The sequence below is a fragment of the Squalius cephalus genome (genome assembly GCF_949319135.1).
Source record: "Squalius cephalus genome assembly, chromosome: 25".
Lineage (NCBI taxonomy): Eukaryota > Metazoa > Chordata > Actinopteri > Cypriniformes > Leuciscidae > Squalius > Squalius cephalus.
In genome coordinates this window covers 8,719,652-8,732,509 of record NC_137146.1, presented here as the reverse complement: position 1 = coordinate 8,732,509, position 12,858 = coordinate 8,719,652, and the positions used below count along the sequence as shown (strand labels likewise).

At 36.0% G+C, this 12,858-nt stretch overlaps 1 long non-coding RNA gene across 1 annotated transcript; it reads left to right on the top strand.

The window, feature by feature from the left end:
* Window positions 1-11,228: 11,228 nt before the first annotated feature.
* LOC307153793 lies at window positions 11,229-12,547 on the top strand. The gene is made up of 3 exons (XR_013820209.1): window positions 11,229-11,483; window positions 11,632-11,746; window positions 12,035-12,547. It is a non-coding gene; the product is annotated as an uncharacterized lncRNA (long non-coding RNA).
* Window positions 12,548-12,858: the final 311 nt, after the last annotated feature.

Genomic DNA, 12,858 nt, shown 5'->3' with positions numbered 1-12,858 from the left:
ACTGTTCTTTTGCAAGAATGAGCTAATCAGAGGAAAACGTTTAGAATTAAGTAACTGTGTCAAAACAGATCAACTCTGTGGACAACAAGTGTATTATGTTATTACATCATACAAAAAAAAATACAAAAAATTAAACACTATACTGTATATGCAACTAAAGGACATCAGTATTACAAAAGTAAAGTAAAACTTTTAACAATTTGACAAGTGTCTTCGGCTGGTGTGAAATCACACCACAACATGCTTCCTTTGTGCAAAATGTTCAAATGGAAAAAGTGCCGCATGCAAAAAATGTTGCAGACATATAGGCATATACATTTTTTTTCCAGATAAAATGAGACACGAAAAATATACTATTTGAAAAAATATACTATCAAAACCTTATTTTGGTCAAATCTTAATTTATAATTAATTCATATTGTTGGGTTATTAGACTTTTAATTTGTTCTCTGTTGAACATTTTTAAAAGTGTGTTTTAAGTTAAAGGTAGACTATGTAACTTTTAAATTAACAAAATTTTAATATTAAGTCAATACATCATCAGTCCTTCTTCCAAAACGTGTTTTTGTCTTACTCTGATTCACTATGGATTCACTAATTATATTTTAACCTGATGGGATGGTTTTCGTGGGAAATTGTGTATGTACGTCATTTGCCCGGGTGTCTCATCATATCCATAAATAGAGAAAAGTTGCTCCAGCTACTTTGGTGTGTGGTGTGGGAGTGTCATAGGTTAGTTGTCACAATGAGTTGGAAAGGTTGACACGGAGCATGCTAAATCTCGAAACTCTCGAAATAACCCGTTTTAGAAAAATGTTGAACAGGAAAAAGGCAAAAAGAGAATTTGTGTCAGAGCTCGCAATAAAACATGAATCAACATTGTCTTGGCTTTTCAGAGATGGCGAGAATTAAAGGTGCTCTAAGCGATGTTATGCGTTTTTTAGGCCAAAACATTTTTTGGCACATCCAGCAAACATCTCCTCACTATCTGCTAGCTGCCTGTCGCCTGAACACACCGTAAAAAAACACGGTCTCTGTAGAGAGCCCAGGCTCCACAAACAGCAACAAAAACAAACTGGCCCAGCCTGGACCACGAAACATAACAAACAGTTCCAGCCAATAACCGACAAGAATGATTTGGGGGTGGGGGTTGGGGGGTTAGTGCGCATGCACATGAAGGGGGGTGTGGGGAGTGGAGGAGACAGAAGCATGAAGAGGGAAGTTAGCTACGTTAGCCTAACAACGACTAACGTTAAAATTGTATATTCTTGAGAATTTTGAGATGGCCGACACTCGACCAAAGAGACGACGTTCCGATGAACAAATAACAAAGAATAGGGAAAAGGAGAAGGAACACGAAGTCCCAAATTTACATCGGAAAAGCGGTCGAAAAGTGGCGAGAACTCCGCCGGCAGAAGGGCTTCCAATTCGACATTCAGGAGGCTCTGTTTTTGCTGGACAAGTTGGTAAATCCAGTTTGTTTTTTCTAAATGGTTCATGACTGTTTCAGGAAGCACGGAAGGGAGGGGGAGGGGATGAGGAGGAGGGAGGGTCGAGCTTGCCTCCGTTTTGTTTGACAATACTTCGAACGTCACCAAGAAGTGACATCACCCAACATCGCTTAGAGCACCTTTAATGGATTTGAAATGTTGTAAAAGCCACGTGGAGGTGTCATTTTTATGACTCAGCTGGCGATTCTTGTTAATTCTTGTGTGTTACGCAGCAAGTTTGAGCTTCTCCAAGAACCACTGACATTTGTTCTCGTCTGTCAAGCAAGTACTTTGTAACTTTTGGCCCTCAAGTGGATAAAAAACAGTGTACCTTTAAAAAGGGTTTAGCCAGCTGCTGAATAGTAGGCTACCTCTTCCAGCCAGTCAGTGGGACTATCGGTTGACAACTTTCAACGAAACGTCATCGATTGAAAGATCTCAGGTTAGACTAGGTTAGACCTCACAGCCTCATTTTCATTCCTGTCAAAAAAACTTTGGTCTATTATAACTAACGAAATTAAGAACTTATTATGTTTAATAACAGTTCACATTTTACAATATAATCATAATTAGATGATTAATTTTTTTTAATTATAATATAAAATGCAATAAATGCAGAATATTAAAGGTATTTGTGAAGTAAAGCTAAAACAAAGGTTCCAAAAGGGGGTTTCATGCCATAGAAGAACCTTTTTTGGTTCCCCAAAGATCCTGTCAATGTTCTTAATAGAATGTTTCGCTAAGTTTTAAAAATCAAATGAACCTATTTTAACTATAAAAAAAAAAAACTTGAAAGGAAAGATTCCATGGATGTTAAAGGTTCTTCATGGAGTGTGATACACTTTTATGTATTTAAAAAAGTATAAACTTAAACTTTTGACCTTATAGTTACTTAGAATAAGCATTTGTGACATATTTTACATGTAACAACTAGCCCTGGTCTTCAGTACACACCATTTCCTTATTTGGTCAAGTGGATATTTGTTGCGTGTTGACCATAAGGGCCGGTCTGTGAATGTCACAACTCACACCCTCCTTCTCTTTTACAAATATGGAACAAGGGAATATACCATGTACAGAATTAGCAATAAGTGCAATATATTCCAGCCAAGAGGAGTTATTTTTATTTGTGGTGGACTGTTATAGTCCAAGTGAGTTTGAGGCTTTAGTCAGGACAGGAAATCCCCATAGTCACATAACGGCAGAGTCATGGATAGTCTGTCTTGAGATCTTTCCTCTACATCATTTTGGTAATAGCACAGCTGTAACCAGTTTAGACACGTGAGTGGCTATTTTTTTCCCCTCATTGACTTTGTGTGGCTTAACAGATCAGCCACAATGCCAACATGCAGTATCTTTTTTTTGTGCTGCTTTACCAACATAGAGTAGATTGGGGAACTTGTGATTAATGGTTGAATTTATTTTTTCCTCAGTCACGAGACTCCATTCTTAAACAATCCACTGAAAAACATTAAAACAGAATTATTTAGAATTACCCATACTGGTTTATAAAGTTGTAATTACAAAGAATTTGCTGCTTTGTGCCAAAGGACACAGTGAACATGCCTAAAGACTCATTATATATCAATACACAAACAAAACTATACATGTATGATAGATGGCATACAGTATATACACAGAATGTGCATACAATTCAATACAATATACAGTATATGATCAGATTAATAAAAAAGTGAATATTAATATTAAATCAATCAGAATTAGGCATGGAAAGCATGATATATTGCACTATATTGGTTATTGTCTGATATTAGAGATTTTTTTATTATTATATTGGCCAATATTGGATATTTAATTGTGCTGATAAGTGCCAATTCCACCAATTTTTACATTTAGATTACCCTTTTTCCCCTAGTTTTCATTTAAAACAAAAAATTGTGCAAATAAGTGCTAATTCCACCAATTTTTACATTTAGATTACCTTTTTCCCTTGTTTCCATTTAAAACTCATAATTACAGAGCCCCTAAGAGAGTATGGTCTAAAAATATGAGATGAGAGAAAAATAAAAAAATAATGTTTTTGCATTCACTCTCAAAACTTTTGTGTTCCTCTTAGAAACCTTGTTCACTCACAAAAGGATTGAAATATACATAGTTTTTTCCTCCCACCTCATATTTTTAATCACAAAGAGTTTTTGGAACTCAAATTTCCCAGTGCTGCCATTGTTATTGCGTTTTACCTTTGTAGGGTAATATTGTAGCAGTTGTGTTGTCTTTTTGCTTCTGACACAAGGATGAATTTAGCTTTGATTTGAAACACATTATGATTATTTTAGTGCTTTTGTATATAAAGTTGATTTTTTTTTAAAGATTAATGGCAGGTTCAGACTACTTTTTGTCTGTTACGTATAAGTCATTATGTCATATTATGCAATTTTGACGGAAAAGAGCTTCTGTGCTCCTATTGGTCAATGTCACAGATGTCGTGGAGGATCTAAAAAATAAACATGCTAGTTTTTCTGTCAGGACATCATGAAGCATCACAGATGCGGTGTCTCTTGTTGTAGACTATGACACACTATATGAGATCATGAGATAAGATCGATTCTTGCATCCTGACGCTATTGTCGTTTACAAATCACTATGACACCCTACGTCAAATGGATCATGCCAAAAATCATTTAGTCTGAACCTGGCATAAGACAAATTTTAGACTAGGGGCTTCACAAACATTAGCAGACGCTGTGTGTCTGATTGTGTTGGTTTCATTATTTATATATCTTCAACATTTCTTGGAAGGCAAGAGCTGGAAAAAAAAAAAAAAATGGGTGTGAGGGGTCGCTGATGATCTTGTCAACCTGTTTCCTGGATCTCACCTCATACAAGTCCTGGAGGGAGGGGACAAACTGTTATCTGGAAATATTCTGCACCCATACTCTAATATATAGGTCTTTAACCTCACATGGATGTTTTTAATGTGTTTTTAAACATTCAAACTCGTAAAAATGAAACAAAAAGTCTGAGTGACCCTTCGGTTTATTCGCATTGCAGCGCTTCTAAGAAAGCTCAACTGTTGTGGAGGTGATGCATGCAAAGATAGCAAGGCGAGACAAGAAACCACAGCTCAGGAAGTTGCTCATGTTGAAATCATCCCACATTGCTGACAACTGAATCAATGAGACAGATATTAATAACCCTCCGTGCATACGACATGTGCATCATCATAGTGGCCCACTCAACATTTAACCTTATATATATTTTAATGCGCCTCTGCATAGTGGAAACAACGTCAGTAAATGTATTATTTTTTTTATCAAACTTATGTTAAACTACAACCAGAGAGTTTTACAGAGTCATACTGATTGTGTAATATAATATTACTATGGCAAATTCTAAATAGTAAAACAATGTAAACTTGTATACTGTGTTTTGTGGTCTCATCAAGACAACGTTTATTGGTTCCCTCGCTTTCTTTCTAAATAACTTAACATATCTGGTTTGCTTTTCTGCCTTACTGTGCCATGCTAACTTAGTGAAAAATGTTTGTTGATTAGCAGTTACCACTTAGACCACAGATGAGCCCTGATAACAGGAAATAGGAAATGAGACAGATAGAGTCGTGAACTTGAAAACGGTTATGACTGCACAACATACGTATTAAGAAATACTCTTTTCTACTATATCTTGAGTCGACATACTTTTTTTTTGTGGAGATTGTTAATGTTAGTTTATACAGTTTTCAGGTAAGCTTATTGGTTACTGAGTTTTCATTAAAACATGGTTCTACTGAACTAAACAAATTTCTCTTTGTGAAGCATAAGAACATTTCTCCTAGACTTTCACATACAAAACCACTGATAGAGAAAACATGTTTGTGTAACTGGACATTTGACTCAAAATCTTATAGCTGAGATATCGCCCTTGTGACAACTGTGTGAGAACAAGCACCAGACCAGTGACTATAGTGAAATGTGCGCCATGACCTTAGTATTATGGGGGGGTTAAATTTAGTTTATCTGAGTCATTGTTCCTTTTACAAATGTTTACTGTGGTAACCATAGTTTCCACCTAAATGGTTAATAGCTGCTTCAGTAATTAGAACTATAATTATTTGGAATCTACTTCAAAAGACTGGTGAGTAATACAACAACATGTTCCTGGATCAACATCTTTGTTGATCCTGGAACAACTTTCCAATCAACCAATCAGATTTGAGGGACAAGTTTACAGTTTATGTCAAGTTTAGGCTTAGAACCAGAGTTAGGGTGCTTCTACATCAGTGCTATTCACCTATCATTTCCCTCTGATTTTAGGGAAAAGTTATGGGTAGGGTTAGGTTTAGGGGTAGGGATAGGGATAGGGTAGGACTAAATTTTGGGACAGGAATGTTATTCCAGGATCAACAAAATATGTTGATCCAGGAACATGTCTTAATTGGCAAAATCACGGTGACCTGAGTAATACCATGTACAGCAGTATCACATTGTGGTGCCTAATGCATGTGGGCAGAAGCTATGGTTACCATGGTAATTTCTGTAATGGTGGTACCCAGAATTAAATGAAACATTTACATTCACATATTTCTCTCTTTAAATTAATTAATATAAAACGATCTCTGTTTTAACCCTAGAATGCATAAAAGGGGTCAAATTGACCCGGCATGCTGTGATTTTTGAAATATTTTATCAATAAAAACATTAATTTATTTGATATTCCATGAATTTTTTACAAAGCTTGTTTCTGATCCTCATCAGTGTCATTTTCATATTTCTTAGTCATAGGCTGGGGAAAAAGTATCTCTACCCTAAGAACGCATAAATTCATTTCCTATGGAATTTTTACTCAGCACAGTATTTTTGGATACATATTTGTCAATAATAATTTTTATTTTCTTGAAACTTAAAAATCTGTTGTGACTTTTTTGCTCTGAGCCAAGAATTTGCCTCAACCCTGACATCAACTCAAGACATCAGCCCTGATGAATACACATTTCCCTACTAGGAGAAAAAGCAGTAGGCCTATGTGAAATTATTAGTATGTCTGAATTCACAGTATTCATTAAACAGCAGGCAAAAAAAGTACTTGGATGACCTAATACTTTACTATCCATGGGAGAGGAGTCTTGAATGGCAGGGAAACAACATAACTCACTCTATAGTTCACATGACAATGCCAACATGGTGGAGGATGTAGTACATTCAGATTGCATTGACATTATACACATGCATGCTTGGTAATACTTTTTATACTATATACATGCAGACCTTTTTAACAGCCATGAAGCTCTCAAATGTAGAATCTGTTCTGTTCTGTGAGAAATATGGGTAGTGAAGGTTCAGACCAAATACTTTACAGTAGATCCAAATTAGGAGTTTATGAAAAAGTACAACTGCATTTTAAAAATAATAAATGTATATTTTGCAATATACAAGGAAAGTGGACAAATAAACATGTTTGATATATTAAAACATTTGTGTATCATCAATTATTTTAATGATTTAATTAATACACCAATTTTTTTAAAGACAATATTTATGCATTTGTGCAAGTTTTTTGGTTCATGCATTCTTGGGTTAAAATATAAGTATGCAGATGCTGTTGATGTGAACATTTATTGTCCATCGAGATTGTATTTTATTTAAAAACGCAGAAGTAATACATATGCTGTCAACGTACATTTTGAAGTCTGTTTTATAATTTGTGTAATTTGATAAACATTTGTGATGCCGTTGTGATGCCCTCTAGTGGCGAACTTAGCTTCTTTCTTTATTTCATTGTTGTTGTTTTTTTTTTTTTTGTTGGTACATGCCGCCATCTACTGAGTGGATGAATGTTGAAAGCTCTGATTGTGCTCCATTTTGATTGGAAAAATATATATATTTTTAAATTGCATTATTCAAGGCTTTGAAATACAACAACTCCACTGACTGCACAGCACTTGAATGGTGTACAATGGTGCCAGTGCTATAGGTGGAGAGGAGAGCGAGAGATAGAGCCAGTTAAGTTGCGTGGGGATTCTTTGGAGGCCATGACTGATATGGGTCAATACAAGAGGGTATTTAGCCAGGACATTGGGGTTTCACTCCTACTCTTTTACAAGAAGTGGTATGGGAATTTAAATGACAGGAAGTTCTTTGATTTTACCCTGTCTGTCTGATTTGAGAAAAAGTGGCCTAGACATTGATTCACATTGGTCAAGCATGAGGTGTAAATAATTGTCCACTTTTAACTCTCATCTGTGTATGTTCAATTCAAGAGGTCTTCATTTTAAAGTCCATGACTTATAATTTGTGTAATTAGATAAAAATTTGGGATGCCATTAGCCCCCTCTAGTGATGAATTTGTCTTTCATTCTTTCATTCTCTCTCTCTTTGGTACACACGTCGCCATCTACTGAGTGCCCATGGCTGAATGAATGTTTAAAGCAAAAGCACATTTTTAAACAAATTTTTGATTAGTTCTCAGGTAAAAACTTGTTTTAATTGCATGCATTTTCACACTGTCTTCGTGTTGCACATTATTCAAGCCTTTGAAATGCAACAACTCCACTGACTGCACAGCACCTGGACCTGTGGCTGTTTAGCACATATAGGTGTGATAATGACTCTAATTAGCTTGTTTCACAGAAACTTCATCTTGACAAGAAAAACAAAACAGCTAGGATATCCTTTGATTTCACCCCACCTGTCTGATTTGAGAACAAGTGGCCTGGACATTGTTTCTTAGTGGTCTTTCTTGACGTAATGCCGCTTTGAATGTTGGGAAGAAGTCTGCTGCGAAGCCCGCATCAGTGCAGGCTCGGCAGAAGTGTGCATCGAGGGCGCATATCGACCGCAGAGCACGCGAGCACCCTTCTGAGGCCTAAAATGACAAATGGGACACCCTACGGTCTCACGGACTTAATGGACACGTGCCATTTTAAGTCCACAAGACCGAAAGTGCATATGAAGTGTACCATTTGGGATAGGGCCTTTGTTGAACTAACGACATCATTATGTCGTGGCCACGCGTTGTAAAGTCGTGGCCTTGAGATCATATGTTGAGGGAACGATATATTTTTCTCGTGGCCACGACTTCATATTTTGAGAGAACGACATCTATTTATCGTGGCCACGAGTTATGTTGAGGTACCACACCAGTCAATACTGTACATATACAGCAGTCGGAGATGGAGATGACTGATGAAATAACATTTTACTTTGAATTAGGAATATCATATAAAGATATAGTGCGGTGTATATACTCTGGCAATAAGACATGAGGACGTAAGTGAAAGACACTTGAAATGCATTCTTAAGTTGGGCTTTTTCGTCGGAAATTTGCTGGCTTGAATGAAATACTCGGGTTCTGAATAAAGTCCCGTTTAAGGCAATAAACAAAAACAAATTCTGAGAAACTTAAATTAACAAATAGCAAAGTAAATTATGACCGGGGTAAAAGGAGGAGCCCGTATCGCGTGTGAAGATTTGGGGTACTTCTCAATATCCCTCCTCGTCTCCTCTCTCCTCCGTCCTCCGTCCTATGACCCGGAAACCGATTGAGCTCAGCCATCTTGAAGGACATCTCAATTCTCTAATTGCATCGTGAGGAGGCGAGGATTGAGGAGGCTTCCCGAGGAGTTATGAGTGAGGATACACAGGTGTATCTTATGCGGAAGAGTTTTACCGACTAAACGTATACATTCTCCTCCCCCTTCACATCGGTCACAATAATTTTAATTTATGTTTGCAGTTTATATAAACCACACATCTCACATATTTCAACAGGGTATCTTGCTTTATTAATATTTATTATGAATTTCTTAAACTTCAACAACATAAGGACAGATCCTTTGAGCACTGCTGATGACGCAGAGAAGTGATTTTATACAGTATTCCAATGTATAAAAAAAGCTTTCATTCGATTCCTCTGTCCTCCTTTTTCTTTCCTTGCAGCCTTCCCTCGTATCCTACAGGGGGTGGAGCTGAGACGCGAGGAAAGGAAGCAAGGAAAGGAGACGAGGATGCACAAATAAGAAATGAGAAGCACCGTCAGTTCCCACATTATAAAACTGGTAGCCACGAGAAACGGATGTCGTTCCCTCAACATATTAAGTCTTGGCCACGAGAAACAGATACGATCTTGTGCCCACGAGATATTATGACGTTCCCACGACTTAATATCACGTTCTCACGAGTTTATATGTTGTGGCCACGACAAAACTAAGCGAACCGAACATGTCCCCTCCCGGTCACCGTACACAGGCATTAAAAAGTTGCCATGTATTCTGATGAAATAAAACAAATCAAGCAACATAAACTTAAGAAATGACATTTTATTATATGCGCTTTTGTGGCTCCATCAACCAGTCAGTGTGGTCATTTTCCTGTGAATTTCATAGTGATTAGTCCCTAGGCATATAAAGCTCAGGCATCAAAATTAGGTTTTAAAAAGTATCATGTCTGCCTGTTTCCAATTATATACATTGAAATGTCTTTCATTGTAGAATCCAATAATTCTTTTCATAGCTTCATGTACCCTCAAATGTTTCCACAAAATCTGTATTGTATATTGTATATTTTGTATTGCTCTATTAGAGTGTATATATTGTATTGCATATTGTCTGCTCTATGCTTAGTGTTGCTGTCAGGTATTGGAAAAAATCTATCAATCAATCTAGCCCCCCCGGAAATGTGATTGCATTCAGCGATAGCATGCCACTCTTTGTTTGAAAAGTTTGCAAGATGCTGCATCTTGTGTTTACTTTGTTTACTACAGTGTCTATAGAGATGAAAGTGTCTTGGAGCCAAATAAAGGTTTCGTGATAAAGGAAAGGTTTTGCGGGCCACTTGCACTCTGCCAAGGCTCGTCGTATCTTTACATAGCTCACGCTAAAGGTCATATGATTTTGCAGTATACCACAATTACTTTCCCTAGCCAGTCACATCGGTAGATGCACATTTTAAAACATTCCCCTTTATTATTCTGCAAGTGAGCTGAAATGTTGTTTAAGTGAATATTTAATCTGAAATCTTGGCATAGTGAAGGCCTTCAAACACGCCAACCATCATTATTTGTTCACTGGAATAGATTATTTTGTTCAATATAAATAAATTATATAAAAACTCAATCCAATAATAAAAAAAAGTGTAATTTTTATTATGAACATTCATCATCACATTAATTATTTCCAGATAAAGGACCTATGATGTAAGTGGTTGGATTATTAGAAATTGTGTCCTCTGTACTTGGAAAAAGGCTGTACGTATGTTTAATGCGTATTTCCCCCCGAGTTCGGTGTATGACCACAGAGACTTTGTCACAGCAGCCCCTTCTAAACACTAACCACACCTGACTGCAGGAAACCAACACTCACAACACTCTCAATATTACCAAGTTAGAAAGTTGCTATACATGTACAATGTTTACATCTTCACTTTTATTTTTTATTTTTTTGCTCAAAATTTGTCAAATATTAACTTATAATAAAAATATATAATATATATATGCATTGTAAGCTAATATATATATATATATATATTATTATTTTTATTTATTTTTAACACCTTGTTTATTAGATATTACCCATGCCTGTTCATTGAAACTCAGACTTTACATGACGCTGTATGTAATAGTTGGCAAATATATAATTTTCAAAGCTCATTCGTTATTGATTTTATCCTTTACTGTGTGTACATCTTGGTACTTTCCACTGACACACCTACAATTAACAGTGGCCGCACTCTCATGGTCATGCAGACCACTTAAATAAAATGATGCATCTCATTTTAGTGAGCTGTGAAAGTTCCTGTATGTTCAGGGTGGTCGACAGAAAGGTGATGTGGGGGCTTCTTGTTTCCATGCAGACAGATGACACCTCTGAGGGAGGAAGTTCTGATGTTCATTTTCCCCCTTGTGAGTGTTTATAAAAGTGCACACTGTGGTGAGCCGAGACAATAAGCATCAGACTCACACAAAAGAAGATGAGGTGTGTGTCGATAACTCCTCTGCTGTTCCTGGCTACTGTGCTGCTTGCTCAAGTCACCTGCCAACGTAAGAAGCTTTACCTATTTGTAAAAAGCTCTATATATATTCAGTATATATATGCCATATTAACACTTAACTTTGAATTTTGAATTAAATTGTGTTGACTAAATTAATGTCTGTGTTTAAAATGTTTGTTTCCCTTGTGTTTTTGTAGAGTCTGGCCGTTCAACCTGCCTTTGTCTTAAGATGTCAAAATGTGTTCTCCGCAAGGAAAATATCAAAAGTTACACGATACAAAGAGCAGGTGTCTGCCATATTGATGCCATTGTGTGAGTTCTCTTTTTTTTTTTCTTGTGAAAGTGTATACACTGTGATAGACTTCAGACACCTATTCAACACTATATTTCACGATAAATCTGAGCTTATGTGTCAGAATAGTTCTTTTGGCCAGGCCTTATTTTTGTATAAGGTATTGACGTTTTTTTTACCCATAACAATTCGATGGAAAAACAAGTACTTTTATTGTACTTGTATACAGTTTAAATTGAATCAACATATGTACATTTGTATATTTTGTTGTATTATCGTGCTAAATTATTACTTTTATGTATTTACAGATTTAAAACAGTCAGAGGTACTTTTTGCTCCGACCCACTAAAGCCTTGGGTGAAAAAAGCCATGCAATTTGTGGACGAGAAGGCGGCGGCAATTAAAACGACATCTCGTCCCATATTCTCCACATCAACATTTCAAACAGAATCAACGCTGGACACAACATCACACTGGAATACAACAGGATAAACTAAAAACTACTTCACCATGGACTATGCGTATAAGTTAACATATATCTGAAATGTTTGTGCTGGATTTTATTTGATTTGATTTCATTCAAATGTACAGCATAAAATATACGGCATTGCTATGCGTGTTTTTTATTTAGCTCAGCTAAATTGAATGTTTTCCCCCCCAATATAGTTAATAACCAATAAAAAGTGTTGTGCGATAAGTTATAGAGCTAGAACTAAACCTGCAGTTCAGAAGTTTGTTTTTCATGTGTTTATTCAATAACCTGTAAAATAATTTATAAAACAAATTAATAAAAAAAAAATGCTTAAAATATGTTAAAATGGAAATTCTGTAGTACTTTTTACCTTGTGTGTGTGTGTGCACTTTTACATCTATCTTTGTAAAGGTTTAAGTGAAACACTTTACAATAAGGTCCATTAGTTAACATTAGTTAATGTGTTATCTAACATGAACTAACAATGAGCAACACATTTGTTATAGTATTTGTTCATCTTTGTTAATGTTAGTTAATAAAAATCCAGCTGTTCATTGTTTGTTCATGTTAGTTCATGGTGCATTAACTAATGTTAACAAATACAACCTTTGATTTGAATAATGTATTAGTAAATGTTGAAATTAATTTGAACTAAGATTG